At 43.2% G+C, this 18,158-nt stretch overlaps 1 protein-coding gene and 1 long non-coding RNA gene across 2 annotated transcripts in view; one reads left to right on the plus strand and one right to left on the minus strand.

The window, feature by feature from the left end:
* The window catches only part of LOC148008632 (agamous-like MADS-box protein AGL11), a 74,045-nt gene that overhangs the window by 19,702 nt on the left and 36,185 nt on the right, over positions 1-18,158 (plus strand). The window lies entirely within an intron of this gene.
* Positions 2,702-5,268, minus strand: LOC148008633 (uncharacterized). The gene is made up of 3 exons (XR_015689978.1): positions 4,442-5,268; positions 3,767-4,294; positions 2,702-3,683 (listed from the first exon to the last, which is right to left on the minus strand). It is a non-coding gene; the product is annotated as an uncharacterized LOC148008633 (long non-coding RNA).

Here is an 18,158-nt window from a genome sequence, read left to right on the forward strand (position 1 = left end):
AGTGGTTAAATTGATGCAACATATCCCAAATGCTAACTAGGGTTTAACACGTTGAGGACGTGACATAGTCGCTCTTATTGCCAAGCTGAAACTCTCATACCCTAAAGACCTATCCACATTCACGAAATGTAGGGACAATAGCACATACTTGCGAGAAACTGATTCTGTGATTAGAAGACGTCGTTCGATGGGTAAGATAGTCCCATGGATTAGATGCGGCACTTGTGCAACAAGTTGCAGAGTCGCATGATCTTGTGGTTTGATTACAAGGGAATGGCCAATTCCTCGCAATGAGATTGGCAGATTCTTGCGCAAGTTTATCTTGCAAGAGTACGAGTAGTCATCCTGATATAGTACCTTTCTTGGAAAAGGTGACCAAGATAAGGGGATTAGATAATTGCCTGGAAACAAAAGACCAATCAGTAATTTGGAATAACATAGTTACTGCTAACAGAATTAAGGTATTGGTTAAGTTGGGTTAATAGGGTACGGCCCTAACCCAAGGACATACGGGTTAACAAACAAACCCATGGGGATCTTGCCAAATCGCAATTGATCCCGGATCGAGTACTGGACGCATTCGGAGAGAAGGATTCACTCCTTTATTAGCAGTTGACCAAATAACGACCACTGGAAATGATTGTGCTTGTAACACTTTAAAAAGCATTGTTTTTCTTTGTTTGCTCAAGGAATTAAAGGATGAAAAGATATCTAATGCTTGAGGTTGAAGACCTGAAGGGAGAGGTAGCCTCAGTTACCCCTGACTGTCTGTCTGACCCTAACCAAGGGGGTTGTTAATCACGCCGGGAAGGTGGACCGAACCCGCCGAGTGAGGTCTCTCCGTTGAGCGCTACTTGGAGCAGAAAGACGCTTGGGTGCGAGGGGGGCTCTGGGCGTAAATCCCTCGCCTTCTGGGCCCTGCACAAGAGGCCAATGTGACTCGGGATTGGATCTCGAGGCCCGCATACTAGTCTACGGGCGAAATCTTGGATTAGTAATCCATGTGGATCGCTGGATAGCCTTCAGGCGGATTTTGGATAAGCTTACGAGCTGGACTTTATAAATGTATTTCAAAGATAAATATGATAACCTGTTACAGAGAAACTTGATTGATACTGCTTTTTCTATGTCAAGTGCTATGATTACGTGAAGGAACCAGTGCCTAACGGGCTAATTAAGGAAGCTGCTTGATGCATGTCCAACTAAATGTGGTAGGTAATTAGACAATTAAAACAAATGAGGAAAGTGCGATGGATGTGGCCATGGGTCAGTCCTACGGATGGGTGGTCCCGATTGGCCAGGAACTTTTCTCAATCATAATGGGCGGCAAGAAGATCATTCAAAGGAAATGAACAGCAAGGGCACTGACATAGATTCTAGGTTACAATAATCCCGGTTTACGTTGTTTTAGGGGAACGGAATGGGACTATGCCTTATGGCAGAGAGGTCAAGCCGTGCAGCCCTCTCGTTTCCCATTCTCCTTGAACCAAGTGCAACGTGAATCCGCTTCGACCCTGGCGTTTCTGCGTAAAGTAGTTTGCTCGGGGCTCGAGGCTTGTTGCCGTTTAGGAAATGACCAGTAGGGAAAACCTTGATTCAAGTCGGTCCTAAGTGGGAACGGCTAGAATACTTCCGCTACGTGGCAGACGCGGAAAGTCCTAGATCGCAAACCCCGTAACATTCCATGGGAGTGCAAGGCGGAGCTTTCTAGATTTTCTTTCTGATGGACTTCTAAGACATATCCTGAAGGGAACAGGTGGACACATTAGAGTAGATATCTCCAATGCAGAGGAAGCTTTTGCATAGTCTGTCAAACTACGTCAGGCACGCATTGCTTGGTCTCCACAGGTCAAGAAGTAGACACATACGGGATATATAAAGTGGTGCAAGACCGGTTTCCTAGTAGCTATGCCTTTTTGGAATCCCTTCCACTTTTCAAGTTTCTTCCCTAACTTGTCCATGATCCATTCCCATCGTTGCTTGAGGGTCACCCTAAAGCCCATTGGTATTCCAAGGAGGCGGAAGATTTGGCCTTCCGGGATTATCCTGCAAGCTTCATCCTTCAACCATTAAGGAATGCCACCTAGAAGTGACCGGATCCCTGTTTTGGAGTGGTTTATAAGCAAGACAGAAAACTTTTAAACATTTCCAGAAAGTCCAAATAGACAATTCATCATTCTTAGTAGTGTCATTGGCAAACAGATTCAGGAGCATCTACTTGTCATACTTGGGCAATCTGATCCCTTGTATCATCCCTTTGTTCAATTGGTCTTCTAGAAACCAGCCAAGAGCATCCGTGGCTTTTGCAAATAGCAGGGGTGGTGGACACCCTTGTCTTATGAATCTCCTCAGGATATAGGGTTTGGATATAGGCTTTATTATTGTCACAACACTTTTCAGGCATTCATATGTCAATTTGCTGCATTCTCAATTGTCCATAGTGCCTTGTGTGTGTTCGTCGTTGACTTGGCTGCATTCAAAACATTCATGTCAATTCTATTGGAATCATAGCCTAGGGGCTGTAGAGCATCAAGGAGAGGAGCCATGTGAGAAACCGAGAAAAGAGAACAGTAGTACGATAGACAAGAAGAGAGAATGATCTATATGCAAAGGAAAATTATTGACTTGATTCATTCATCATTCGACGATACATTCACTATTTGTAACTGGATGTTTGCATGAACTGAACATACACGTGGCTATTCATGTCTAGATGGATTTTGGATCCATTCACACCAACACCCCCCCTTGGATTGAAAATCCATCAAAGGGGATGATGTATTTTATTACATTGGTGTTCCTACTACAAGTGCATGATGTAGTGCCTATATGGTATGAAATTGTGCTCTCTTTTTTTTTTGTCAAGGAGACAACTGTGCACTAGAAAGAAAAGAAGTCTATAGCTTTATAGATCAACTTATAGACCTTACATTGTTTATCCAGGCTCAAATGGAAATTGATTCATGAAAAAAATACAAAGTGAAAATTTTTTCTTGACTTTTGCTTCCACTTGTGGTTCATGACTTGTGATGTTGACATTCCAAGATTTTTTAATGAAATTCTTCACTTTGACTTGTCTTGATTGAGCTCCATCCACTTCCTCCGTCAAGTTGAAGGGAAGAATTTTCATGATATCGATAATGAAGAGTATTTGTCCACCATCAGTGAAAATAAGAAGCATGGCAAGATATTGAATAATTGTTGAAATAGGATCATTCTGTTGTTGCTGCTCCCTTTGCGCTAAACTTAGAAAAGCCTTGAGATCCGCACGATTAGAATCCAAAGAAAGAACTAAATTTGAAATCATGACCTCATAAGAACCAACTGAATCCATGTGATGATGTCCCAATGCATGCCAAATTGGTTGTGTGACACTTGCCCAGGACGTTTGCAATAAGGGAATAGAACTTTGTGACTTTGTTGTCTTTAGAGAGGCAATTGAACCGTTGGAAAAGGGGCTTGAACCCTTTAAAGTTGTTGCCTTTGGAGAGGGGATTGAGCCTGCCAAAATGATTGTCTTTGTTGAGGGGATTGAACCCTCTGAATTTTTCCTAAGTAAGAGGAGACCTTTCGTATTGCTGCAGGAATGGCTGCTTCTGCAGGCTTTGATATTGGAGAACCAACATGACGAAAACCATAAAGGCCATCGTCTTGATTGAGAGATTCCCATAAATTTTTGCATGCTGCAGGAAATACTTCATCTGAAAATTTTGGAGCATGCTTAAATATTAGTGTTGATGGCAGGAATTACATGACTCACCATTACCTCTTTCTGTTGAGTAATGAACAGCGCTCCCCTCCCAACATCATGGTAAACAACAATAGCAACAACAGGTGGGAAATTGGCATGGACGTTGCATGGAGAATCTCGATCAGAGGCACGCATGGCCACAAAAGTATATTGTCCTTCCGCATGATGGGCCGTTGGATTATGATCCCGGTTTTCAGCAGAATGAAGCAGCTAGGAAGTAATTGTGGCATTAGCATCAACAACATGATCAGAAACATTTGCAAGATCATGAGTGGCAAGATTTTTCATGGGAATACTCAGTGTCTCCATCCGCAAAGTGAGTCACTACATCAAGATCATCGTGAGAATTAGAGGCATGAACAGCACCAATAAAAGCGGCACCATCAGCAGCAACAAGTCGCCATCATCATGAATTGTTGGGGTCATGTCCCGATAATTGATCACTCCCAAAGAAAAGAGAAAAGTGGAAATTATGGCATCATCCTCATCGCAGGCAGTAGGATCGCCCTGCTCTGTTACCATGTTGGAATCATAGCCTGGGGGCTGTAGAGCATCAAGGAGAGGAGCCATGTGAGGAACCGAGAAAAGAGAACAGCAGTACGATAGACAAGAAGAGAGAATGATCTATATATGAAGCAAAATTATTGACTTGATTCATTCATCATTGGGCGATACATTCACGATTTGTACCTGGATGTTTGCATGATCTGAACAGACACATGGCTATTCATGTCTGGATGGATTTTGGATCCATTCACACCAACAAATTCAGCGACCAGAGAGCTTACTGAAGCAAGCTACACAGGTCAGCGACCAGCGACCATCACGTCAGGAGTGACTAACGGTCAGAGAGAGAGAGAGAGAGAGATGACTCTCGAGAAAGAGAGAGATTAATGCAAACTTGGCAACTGGTTGCTCCAAACACAAGGGTCTTGAGGTTGAAGTAAAAGTATAGGACAGGAGTCCTAATATCCGCTCATGGATTGATTGACCTCACGAAATCATAATGCAGTTTGCACAATAAACACGGAGTAGATACTTGGAGACGGGCAACTCTCCACAGGGCCTACGCATCTCGGAGCTGGAGCTGTTGGCTGGCACCCACACCCTAGATTAATAATCAACTGCGCCATATCCAGGCGTCCGATCATGTGCCCATTAGCATCTCGGGCAAACCGAGCATCCCGACACCAGTTAGAAGGGGCCTGCTTCTTTTGACGAAGTTATATAGAGCAGTGTGGGGGGAGGTCACTCGAGGTCATAAAAAACTTTTGGGAAGTAGCGAATACTAATTATTGGAAAGGAGGGAGCACTTTGTGGCTGCCATGACTGGGGTGGCATTAGCATTTGGCAAAATGACAGCTAGTGCTAGAAGGCAGTAGCTAGGGGCGGCTGTGACCCAAACTATAGAAGCCTTAGCTGTCTTGGCATGGGACCGGAGCAATCCTCATCTCTGTGAGGCACCCAGTGAAATCGAGCACAGACTAAGGGCAGCACAATGGAAGATAGAGACTGTATGGATCCAACTAAAAGCACAATGGATCACTGAGGGGGAGGTGCAGTCTTCCTTTTACCTTGAGGTGCAGAAGACAGCGCAGCAGCAAGAACCATTACTATAATTGAGGCTGACAATGGTGTTGTGCACTAGGATGATGGGGCCATAGGGAAGGTTTTTAGTATTTACGGATCATCTCAGCCATCTTTTGGGCCAACCCCAAGATTGACGAAGTCTCATGAGCTGCCTCCTCTAACTTTGATAGGGCCCTTCAGATGTAAATCACGGCTGAGAAAGATGCAGGCCTTTGTCGGCCATTCACCACTGATGAACTGCCCTACATGATTATAAAGATGAAACAGGGCAAGTCCTGGGGCCTGGTGGTATCTCTGTGGAGTTCTACAAACACTTTCGGGATACTTGTTTGCAACATGCATGATGCCCTCAACTACATTTGCTGCACAGGCTACCCCTTTCAATAGTGCCCCCTAGCTATGCGTAATGTGATGCAAGGTCCTGGCCAAGACATCGGCAGAGAGAGTCGAGTTCCTCCTGACCAGATTTACTTGCAGATATCAGTTCGGATTCATCCAGGATTAAAACTTTGTGACATCATAATGAATAGACTGGCTCTAGTAATGAATAGACAGGCTCTAGTAATGGATTATGTTGCTAGCAAAGGCCAAAAATAATGGTCATCCACATGGAATTTGAAGTGTACTATAGAGTGATCTGGCCTTTCATCCTCAGGGTGCTAGAGGCCCTGGGGTTTGGGCTTGCTTTCTGTAACATGGTTCCAGCGCCATTTGCCAATGCCACAGCATTGGTATCTATTAAGAGCTATGAGGTTGGCTCTTTCACACCCAAAGGTTGGTGAGGTACGGCTCCCCTCTGGCATTGCTACTTTTCACGCGGATCAATGATCTCCTACTGAGGAACCTCGAGCGCAAAGTGAGAGGAGGAGCCATGAATGCCTCACCACTCCCCAACGGCAGTAAATTCATAGCACAGACATTCATGGACAATAACTCGAATGTCATTGCAGATGAGAAGAGCTCTTTGGAAGCCCTTCTCGGGGTCGACAACTACTTCATCAAAGTCTCATGACTCCGGTCGTGGATGGCAGAAAATTCATAGCACAAATGTTCGTGGACAATAACTTGAACATGATCCCACCTAAGAAGTGGGATCTATAACCACTTCACCAAAGTCTCACGGCTTAGAAGATATACACATGCCTTAGAATAAACAGTGGTGCATCTATATAATGAAAAAGTCATTGGAATAAATTGCACTTGTCGCATATATCCAATTCATCTTGCTCTACACAGCATTGGTTAAAAATTCAAAAAATTATGTTTTAAAAATGATTAATCGAATAAATGTAACTAGCCATAATAAATCAAGTAATTATTGGAATTTCATTAAATAATCAAATCATATAGACATTAATACTTAAGATATGAATATTGTGGCATCAACCACATACGACTTCACTCGCATTCACACCTGCAACTCTCACGCCCAGAAAGGATAAGCATTCCCATCAACCTTCCGTCTGACGAAAAGCAATTCGCTCTTAGGAACATGCCCTATGCTAATGAAGAACCATTCAAGGCACTCATCCTGCCAATGTCACTATAAAATACATGCCATACAAAAGAGTTACATTAAAGTGTACAATGCTCGTCAAAATGAAGGCAAAGTGTACTTAAATCCATAAGACTAATACATAAAATAAATACAAGATCGTGTAATGAAAGTGCTCGTGGAATCATGGCAAGATACAAAGGATGATAATAACATAGTGTATAGAAAATGCTTACATAAATCACATAACCAAAAAAGAAGAGGATGTGCGCTACGGATCCAAGCACGAGCTATAGATCCTCGCCGTTCGAAAGCTCTTTCCACCCTTGTCCCGCCGCAAAGGAGCATCAAACATAATGCATTTTAATTAAAATTAGTAACTATGAATAAGAAATATAAGTGACTTAGTGGGCTACCATGTGCATACAATCTATCAATCAATATAGTGAGACCGTGTCTCTCTGCATATCGAGTCTCAAGGCCAATAGGATTGCGGTTTGTATTGGAGTGTTGCAAAGAAAACAAAATACAATTGTTAGAAACACGATTGTCAGTACAAACGATATTGCAAAAAAATAAGCGAGAAAAACAAAAGAAAAACTTACAAAGTCCTCAAGATAAGTCGTGTGGCCCACTCCCAAGATTATGGACCACTCCTACCTCTGGTCATGCCCTCACTACCTCACGCTGCTATCTCCAACGTCTTGGAGAATCTGTAGCATCCTCCCTGAGTCGGTGCCATTCATATGCGTCTAGTCACTCAAGCTTTGAGGCCCCACTCTTAAGTCCCTTGCATGCGTGCGATCATTGGTGTGACATATACGTACGTATACACTTCATCATCCAATCTATGGAAAACCTATCTACTGCAATGGATACCGGAAACTCCTCATGCAAGGATGCTACTATGTAGTCCTTACTCCCCTCTAGTATATTCTTTCGATGATCCAAGATGATGTGTTAAAAAACTTGTTGACACAACTCTCTCATACGAGCCATCATTCTCCTCCCCTCATGATTCATGATGATGGTGATATGACGATGCGCATCCACCACTGCAAATTTGAGGGGGAAGTTCTCCACCAAGATTTTAAAAACATTAGTCAACGTCATTAGGAGTTTGTTTTCCATCGTGTGTATCTTTTGTGTTTGCAATTGCATGATGCACAAGCACATGTAGTTAGGCTAGGCACGATTTCTTCAATCCATTCATAATTTTTTGCATGGAAGCATCGCTCTATTGATTGCATAGCATGGACTCTAATTTGCAAACTGCATGAGTGATTGGGCACAAAGCTCTTTTCTAAAGCATGTTCTTAATAGGGCACAATTCATGGAAAATCAGTTCACATGAAGGTTCCCATTTTGAAGACTCGAGGACTTGATGAAAATATTTTAATTCCGATCACTACAAGATATAGGCCTTATACCGACGTTAAAAATGACAAAAATTCAAATAACAAAATTTGCCCCTGTCGTCGTAAAAAGCATCATTATTGGCGACGCCATAGAACAATCGGTATCAGCATCACTATCAGCGTCGGTATTGGTGTCGATATCTGTGTCGCAAATATTGGCATCGGTATCAGCGTCGCATTTATCGACACTGATAGCGATTGTTTGTGACGAAAATAACGATGCCAATAACGACACGAGCAGTAAATTTGCGACGCTAATAGCGACGGTAACAGTGAAAAAAAATAATTTGTGAGACTGAGCCATACAAAATAGTTTCTGCACTGTGTACAATGCGCTTGCAAACAAAAACAAAATATACTGAAATCATAACACTGATATATGAAATAAATACATGATCGCATAATAAGCGATTGGTACAATCATGACAAGATATCACTAATATATAGAAAATGTCTATACATATCAGGCGACCAAAAAATAAAGGTGTGTGAGCTCCAAGGATTCAAGGGCGAGCTACACATCCTCGCCCTCCGAAAGCTCATCCCGCCGCAAAGGAGCATTGAATGGACTCTGCAAAAAAAAAAAACAACACATCAGTCCACCATACAATAATGCATTCTAATTAAACATGGTAACTACGAACAAGAAATATGAGTGACTTACAGGGCCGCCGCGTCTATACAATCTGTCAATCAATGAAGTGAGACCATGCCTCTCTGCATATCGAGTCTCAAGGCCGGTCGGATCGCGATTTGTAATGGAGTGCTGCAAAAAAATAAAAATGCTAATTGTTAGAAATATAATTGTTAGTACAAAGGATATTGCAAAAAAATAAACAAGCAAAACAAAAGAAAAACTTACAAAGTCCTCCAAATATGTCCTGTGACTGCCACTCCCAAGATGATGGACCACTCCGGCCTCAAGTCGTGCCCTCGCCGCCTCGAGCTGCTGACTCTAACGCCCTAGAGAATCTGTAACCTCCTCCCTCAATCGGCGCCAGTCGTCCACATCTAACCACTTGGGCTTTGCAGCCCCACTCTTGATTGCCTTGCGTGCATCGAATCGTCTGTGTGACATATATGTACGCATGCAATCCATCATCCAACCCGTAGAAAATCTATCTACTGAGGCTGGAACCGGAAACTCCTCATGCAAGGATGCTACTATGTAGTCCTTGCTCCCCTCCGATATATTCTTCCAATGATCTAAGACGTTGTGGCGAAAAACTTGTTGGCACAACTCTCTCATACGAGCCATCACCCTCCTCCCCTCATCATTCATGATGATGGCTCCTAACCTATCATCGACTAGATATGCATATCCCCCTGGGGTCTACCTAAGATGGGTCCTCTCCCATCTGCGTCCATGCTCCTAGGCATATCCAGGAGACCCCTGTGCATCCGGTGTACCGACGGGGATAATATCTCTCGGAGTGGTATCCATAGGGGTACCACCTGTTGCTGACGGGCTGAGCAAAAGCCGGAGTAACTGGAGTAGACATCCCCACAAGTGTGACAAATCTTGGAGGTGCCACAACTCCAGCTAAACGATGAGACGGAGACACCGCGTCCGTGCCTCCACAGCATCCACCTGAGCCTGAGCCACGCTCCCTGGAACCGCCATGAAAGCGAGGAGTCGCACTTGTATCCCGTGTCGACCGCGGGCTCACTGTATCCGTATCTCTACAGCATCCCCCTGACCCCGAAGCACTCCCTCCCTCTGGCCCAAGTCTGGAGCGTCGAGCTCGTCTGCTCGAAGCTAAAGCATCCGATTGCGTTGAAGTAGATCTAGCAGAGCATCGAGACCGAGACAGCTCCTGGTCTGCCATATCTCTGAAACTCGCAATCTGGTCTGGAGACATGCATGTGAAGGTATCTTGTAACTCCTCATCGCTCATCCCTCGACTCATCTTGAAAATGTCACCTGCACAGACAAAAAATGATGTTAGAATAATCAATTTAAATCATACAAAGCAGAGTAATATAAATCCTTAAAAAAAGATCTCGCTTAAAATGCATATATTGTGTACCCTTATAAGCGATTGGTCAACGAATTGAGTAAATGGATACTCCAAGTATGAAGTATCCTATGGTCCCATGTCAATCTCCAAGTATGCCGTCCGCGCGACCACGCTGCACTATATATTTTGTACTGTACATTAAAACACTCAAATTAGATGTCGCATATAAAATTTAGATACGACAAATCCTAAACACATCATCACCTTTGGACTACATCCCCTCGAGAATTCCCACTCCTCCATTGAGACCTCTATCCCTTCGCGAGACGCTGCGGTCAAAGCTCCATGCAACCATCGCGTTGACATGAACCGCGGCATCTTCTCCATGCCCTCGGGATATCGAATCGGTCAATGATGCGTACTATGTTGGAATTGAGCTCGCGCTTCCTCTCGATCTTACCTAGCAATGTGGTACTTGGCGAGCCATGTCTCCATAGAGACATGGTGCAACATACAAAAGCGATTCACCTTCTCCTCCATTGAGGCATCCATTTTTTTTTCTGCCCCATTTTCAACCACCACATCTCTAATCAATCTATCATCGTCCTTCAGTGACCATAGCATTTCGTTGTCTGGATCCACCGTTGGTAGCCATTGTGAAATATGCACTAGCGCCTCAGACACCAACCAACCTTCAGCCATGCTACCTTCTGGCGGAGCTCTTGTCGCACAAAGCCTTTCAGGGTTTTCATGAAGCGCTCCAAGAAGAACATCCATCGCGTATAAACATGTCCAACAATCTCCACTTTATCTACAAGATGTACAAGAAGGTGGATTTGTATCGTGAGCATGCTGATGGGCAGGTATTTCTCAAAGAGACTGATTGTCTCCAATGCTCCCCGCCTCGCGGATTCAATAGAGGACATCTTAATCTCCTTCTGTGAGATCCATTGCACCAAAGTCTACAACCTGTAAATGGCTCCACGTATTTCTAGAGTAAGACATCTTGCGATCGCGATCGGTAGTACAAACTACCATAAATGAGAAAGCATTATGAATAATGGCTATACTCCAAATAGTAACATGTGCACGCCAATTACAATCCATTTGTAGTACAAACCTTACATATCTTATACCAATCATGGGATTTTAGCCCTGATAATTGGTCGTCTTTAGAAAATGCAAACCTGAGAGAACGCATCATACCCGTCAGAGTGTGGATAGACTTGACTACTTGCTTCACAATGCGCTCTTCTTTAGTGGACAAAACCCAAGGAGCGCGAGGTAGCTGCACGTGACCATCAGCACTCGACTGCGGCCAAAGCGCCTCCATCTTACCTACCTCCTTCAAATCCATTTGTGCCCCTATAATGTCTCTCTTTCCTATGATGTGGTCCCATAGCAAGCTGCCCACATTCTTGAAAATATGCATGGGATCCAAAAAAGTGGTTGATATGTAAGTGGGTCCAATATGGCAACTCGTAGAAAATTGAGAACCGCCGCATTCCGTTTGAATGTGATTCCGCATGGACCATTTTCAGCTCGTACGAGCTTACGGCGTTCATACATGTTGAAGGTCATCCAAGAAAACCTTCCCTAAGTTCATGATCCTCTTGCAAGAAAGCAGCGTGTCCTTGATATACCATTTTCTTCATGGTTCGTGACCTTCGGGAGTCTAACTGTGGCCCGCACAATGGACATGCATGATAACCTGAGGTAACCAGATGTATTCCAATACCACGACCCAGTGAATACAAGCTTGAACGAGATAAAATATAGATATTACCAATGAGAACGGAGGCCTGTTCACCTGAGCATTCTCCGAATCTCGAAAAGTCATGCATCGTCCACATGAAAATGGCTCGAGTATTGGCTGACTGCTGACCATCGCGCCTGCTCATATCTTGCACGGTGGCCCCGTCCTCCCACAAAATCTTAAGCTCATCGGACGAAGATACACGTCCATATTTTTGACTTTGTAGCGGCCGGGGACGGGTAAGCTAAGAATGAGATGTTATTTCTTCATAGAAAGCCATGGAGGGATATTGTAGTTGACAAGGACTATAGGCCACACACTGTAAGAAGTTGAGCGCAGACCGAATGGGTTCACGCCATCCATTGCAAGACGAGCCGAAGATTCCTTGGCTCTCGGGCAAAGCCTGGGAAGGTAGAGTCAATGTGGCTCCATGCACGTGAATCCGCTGATATTCGTTGAACTCCATCTGTGGACCTATTCTGCGCATGCCGCATTGTCAAGCTCGCCATGCCGAACGTATGAAACATGTGGTTTATGTGGGGGATAAGCGGAAAGTGTCTGAGAACTTTTTGAGGGATGGTTTGCCCTTGCAAGTCCTGTCGATACTTGTGAGCACCACACTTTGAACATGTCTCCATAGTCTCCTATTCTCCTCGACCATGACTATGACTATGACGACCACGACTACAACTATGACCATGACCATGACCATGACCATGACCACGACCACGACCACGACCATGACCATAACCACGACTACGACGACCACGACCACGACCACGACCACGACCACGACTATGGGTAGGTTGCACTCACTAAGAATAGGATTGGCGATTCACCTCATCTTCTCTCCATCATCAATAGAATTCTCCTTTACCATTTACAACTCACCCATCTTCTCTCCGCACTATTGCACACTACAATCTCTATGAGGGCATGAGATTGGGATCTCCACAGATACCAAAGTATGATCTCTAGCTTGATGGTTTGATATACTACTACTACTCATGGAATAAACCTTAAAATAGTTATTATGCTCAAATATATGCTTGTTAGAGCATAAATTTGTTCCTAAGACTATTCTAAGGAAGAAAGAGGGTTAATGATAAAAGAGTGTCCTTCCTTGCAAGTGATTTTATATTATATTTATTAATTAAAATTGATAGTTGAAGATGAATTTCCTAAGAGATCTTGCGATGATGTTGTTTTAGTTTTGCAAAGCATATATATGAATGATGTTGTTTTAGTTTTCTGTATTTGTCTTTTTAAGAAGAGATTGATTTTTATGGAATATCCAAAGTTATTGTTGGGATTACATTATGAAAAATGAATGTTTTTCATACTGATAGGCTGATTGCCTTTGTCGTATATTTGCGTGGTGGAGGCTAGGACAAGCCCCATATATGAGAGGTCTCTTTGCAAGAAGAACATTATGCTAGGAGGCACAATTATGCTAGGGCTCTCTAGCCATATATCCCTTAGGTTTGTTGAGGATCGGCCTAACCTCTATGAGCCTAGGATGAGCTTATTGTAAGGTCCTATTTACTTTTCTCTCTTTCTCTCCCTCTCTTATTTCCTCTCCCTCCCTCACCCTTACCCTCTCTTTCCCTATTAGGTTTAATAAATTTTCTCTCTCTTTCTCTCTCCTCTCTCTCATATTTATTTTTCTCTCTCCTCTCCATCTCTCATTTCTTTTTCTCTCTTTCTCTCCCTCTCTCATTTCCTCTCCCTCTCTCACCCTCACCCTCTCTTTCTTTCTCTATTAGGTTTAATGATTTTTTTCTCTTTTTCTCTCACCTCTCTCTCTCTCTCTCATTTTTTTCTCTCTCCTCTCCCTCTCTCATTTCCTCTCCCTCCCTCACCCTAACCCTCTCTTTATCTCTTTCCCTATTAGGTTTAGTAATTTCTCTCTCTCCTCTCCCTCTCTCATTTCCCTTTCTCTCTTTCTCTCCCTCTCTCATTTCCTCTTCCTCCCCCACCCTGACCCTCTCTTTCTCTCGTTCCCTATTAGGTTTAATAATTTTTCTCTCTTTTTCTCTCTCCTCTCCCTCTCTCATTTCCATTTCTCTCTTGTCTCTCATTTCCTCTCCCTCCCTCACCCTGACCCTCTTTTTCTCTCTTTCTCTATTAGATTTAATGATTTTTTTCTCTTTTTCTATCTCCTCTCCCTCTCTCGTTTCCCTTTCTCTCTTTCTCTCCCTCTTTCATTTCCTCTCCCTCCCTCACCCTGACCCTCTCTTTCTCTCTTTCCCCATTAGGTTTAATGATTTTTCTCTCTTTTTCTCTCTCCTCTCTCTCTCTCTCTCTCATTTCTGTTTCTCTCTTCTTCTCCCTCTCTCATTTCCTCTCCCTCCCTTGCCCTCACCCTCACCCACACCCTCTCTTTCTCTCTTTTCCTATTATGTTTAACATTTTCTCTCTTTTTCTCTCTCCTCTCATTCTCTCATTTTTTTCTCTCTCCTCTCCCTCTCTCATTTCCTTTTGCTCTCTTCCTCTCCTCTCATTTCTTCTCTCTCCCTCTCCCTCTCTCATTTTCCTATTATGTTTAATGTCTCCCTCCCTCTCTCTCTCCCTCTCTCTCTCTCATTTCCCTATTATGTTTAATGTCTCCTTCCCCCTCTCTTTCTCTCATTTCCTGTCCCTCCCCCTCTCCCTATTATGTTTAATGTCTCCCTCTCCCTCTCTCATTTCCTCTCCCTCCCCTCTCTTTCTCTCTCACTCCCTCTCCCTTCCTCTTCCTTTCCCATTTCCTCCCCCTCCCCCTCTCCCTCTCCCTCTCTTTCTCTTTTTCGTAAAAGGTTCCCTCTCTTTCTCTCTCTCTCTCTCTCTCCCTCCCTCTCTCTCTCCCTCTCCCATTTCCTCCCTGATCTCCCTTTCTTTCCCTCTCTTTCTCTCTCTCTCCCTCTCTCATTTCCTCCCTCTCTTTCTCTCTCTCTCCCTCTCTCATTTCCTCCCTCTCCCTCTCCCTCTCCCTCTCTCAATATACACAAATTATACAAAAAAAAAAGAGAGAGAATATACTCTCCCTCCCTCTCGTTCTCTCATTTCATCCCCCTCCCTCTTCCATTTACTCCCTCTCCCTCCCTCCCTCTCCCATTTCCTCCCTCTCCCTCTCTTTCTCTCTCATTTCCTCTCCCTCTCTCAATATACACAAATTGTATAAAAAAATGTAAAAGAGAGAGAGAATGCACTCTCCCTCCCTCTCCCTCTCTCATTTCCTCCCCCTCCCCCTCCCTCTCTTTCTCTTTCTCTTTCTCTCCCTCCCTCTCCCTCTCTCTCATTTCCTCCCCCTCCCTCCCCCTCCCTCTCTTTCTCTTTCTCTCCCTCCCTCTCCCTCTCCCTCTCTTTCTCTCTCATTTCCTCTCCCTCTCTCAATATACACAAATTAAACCCTAAACAAGTAAAAGAGAGAGAGAATGGACTCACCATAAAGATTTGCAGGAGGGTTTGGCCGCTCCTCTTCGCGACAGCAGTTTCTCCTCTCCTTTACGAACAACAGCGGCGGCGGCGGCAAGCCTTCTTTCTCTTCCTCTCCCTCTCTCACCCTCTATGAAAAACGGTCGCTCTCCCTCTCGAAATGTTTCACGAATGCGCGAAATGAAACGCGCTCGGGTTTCGGCCCGCTTTTTTTTCTCTGTGGGGAGTCACTATTAGTGTTGCAAGTCACAAATGCAACGCAAATAGCGACGCCGCTATTTCTGTGTCACTACCCGCCGTCTCTATTCCTTTGTTTCCTTGTAGTGGATGTTTCCAACGCACATGATATGTCTCTTCATAAGCAAAATTGGATCAATTTTTTAGCAGTCCATGAAAGCTAAAAGTTATCCACTCATATCATGGATATTTAAGCGGAAAATTGCTACATCAGACACCTGCATTCTTTGTGGAGATAGTGGAGATTTGACTATTGTCCTTCTATCTTTTATATATCCTGGCATTATCTTCTTGGCAAGGTTTTTCACGGGCCTGAGATAGCCATGTAAATTGGAGCTACCCACTGCACTATAGGAAGAAAAACAAAAGCTAACATAAACAATGGCTCCGTCTCTCTCTACTCCTGTAAGGACTTTACATAATCATGATTCTTTGTACTTCCTTAATCGCTTTTTCTTTATACACGGTAGTGTCAAGGTTGAAGATGGCATTATTGTATACCCCATCACATGGAGGCTTGGATGGTATCTACGAATAGGATTATTAATCTAAAAAGAAGAGAAAACCGAGAACAAGATATGGGGTAAGGTAGAAGTGGTTAGTATGGAGGAGAAAAAAGAGGAGGACGGCAATATGATATACTTTTAAGTTTGAAAGGTTTTTACTAGATGAAGACGATTAGAATGGCTATTAGCGCTCAAAACTGAGAACGTAGCAAGGAGTCATCATTGATGATATTGTATGATGCTTTTCAGAAGTTTTTTCATAATAGGAAAGCTACGTGCTTTCAGGTGTTGGGCCGATTAAAAAAGGAAGACGAGGTTTGCTTTATCATGACGTCAAAAGTGTGTGTCAAGAAAAGCAGGGAATAGGAAGATTAATATCTTAAAAGCTATGATGCTTTTGTGGAATTTTTGAGGTGGTGGGCAAATATAAAAAGGCAATCAGGAGGTAGTCGTAGAGGAGGGTAACGGAGGATGGACGAGAAAGACTTGAATGACAACGATGAAGAAGGGGGCGGATAACGATTGCAAAAGGGAGGAGCGAGCGATGCTGCAATGACACAGATGGGTGAGGTCAACGAAGCTTCAGGATTGAGCTAAAGACAAAGGTGCAATAGAGAGGAAGATGCTGAGATGTAGAAGTGGGAGAGTCAAAGGAGAAACGAGATGACGATAGGAGGGACAACATGCCACAGAGAGCCGATGAAGATGCTGACGGAAGAATCGAGGTGGACGGAAAGTATGTAAAAGGTGACGCAAGAAGAAATACGAGAAGTCGGGACTAAGGGGCGATGAAGCTGTTGTAGACGACAAATAAGAAAAATGAGAAAGCAACGAAGGCTAAGTGTGCGACATCGAATGACAAGGGGCATCAGGATTGCTTGAGGAGGAAGAAGATCGTGAAGAGATAGAGGGGTTTGGGGTTTTAAAGCCCTGGGAATCTAACTGTGAAGCCTATTTGAGTTGAGATGGACCGTAGAGCCCAAGTGCTCCAAAGAGCTCGCCCTTGCACAAGATGATGGGTGATTGGAAGCCCCAAATGTAAGCTGAGATCTGATACCAATGTTCCTTAGATCGGATGCAAGATTTGCACATAGCGAGCAAAAGAAGCTCTCCATTACTTTCTTTTCTTATGAAATTGAAATCACTAACTCATAAAACTCAAAATAGACTTAAAGAAGAGTAAAATAAAATTAAGCAACACACCATTGGGTGCAATTTTCCCCCATATATGGAGTGGGGATCTCCTCCATGTTGTATTTATAATATTAAAATGAATCTTGCTTTGCCCAAAGATAGGCCCTTTACAATCACTCGTCGTACATAAGGGCGTTTAGAGAATATGGGTGAGAAATGTGTACTAGGAGTGTTGGAAAGAGTATGAATATGTAAGAAAGAACCAGTGAATATGTGTGAGAGGATGGGTAAAGAGTTTGAGATAGTGTTGTAAGATGAGTGTGTCAACAAATGAGTACACAAGAGTGAATGTGAACATGCATCCCAATGTGAATATTAAATGCATGATTCAATTTAAAGGTTAAGTGCAAAAGGAGTGAATTACCATGTGCATGTGCACATTGTGCATGAGTGTTTTCACAAAAGAGCTTGAGTTAACTAAATAGATGGTTACAATTAGTTACACAACTCACAACTGGTGAGAGCCGTAAATTATTTCTAAAATATCTTTATTATGTCTTTTGAAAATCTTAAGTATCAATAAAAGTTTATAAAGAGGATGTATGCACGCCTTAGAATAAATGGCGGTGTGTTTATTTATTAAAGAAGTCTTTGAAATAAATTATGATTGTCGCATATATCAAAATCATCTTGTTGTACACATAAATTGTCAAAAATTCAAAAAATCATGTTAGAAAAATAATTAATTGAATAAATGTAGCTAGCCATATTAAATCAACTAATCATTGGAATTCCATTAAATAATCAAATCACTTATATGTTAGCACTTGAGATATGAATATTGTGGCATCACCCATGTACGGCTTCACCCACATTCACACTTACAAGTCTCA

The sequence above is a fragment of the Lygodium microphyllum genome, unplaced genomic scaffold (assembly GCF_053477565.2).
Source record: "Lygodium microphyllum isolate KBCC unplaced genomic scaffold, Lygodium_microphyllum_v1.1.10 scaffold_106, whole genome shotgun sequence".
Taxonomy (NCBI): domain Eukaryota; kingdom Viridiplantae; phylum Streptophyta; class Polypodiopsida; order Schizaeales; family Lygodiaceae; genus Lygodium; species Lygodium microphyllum.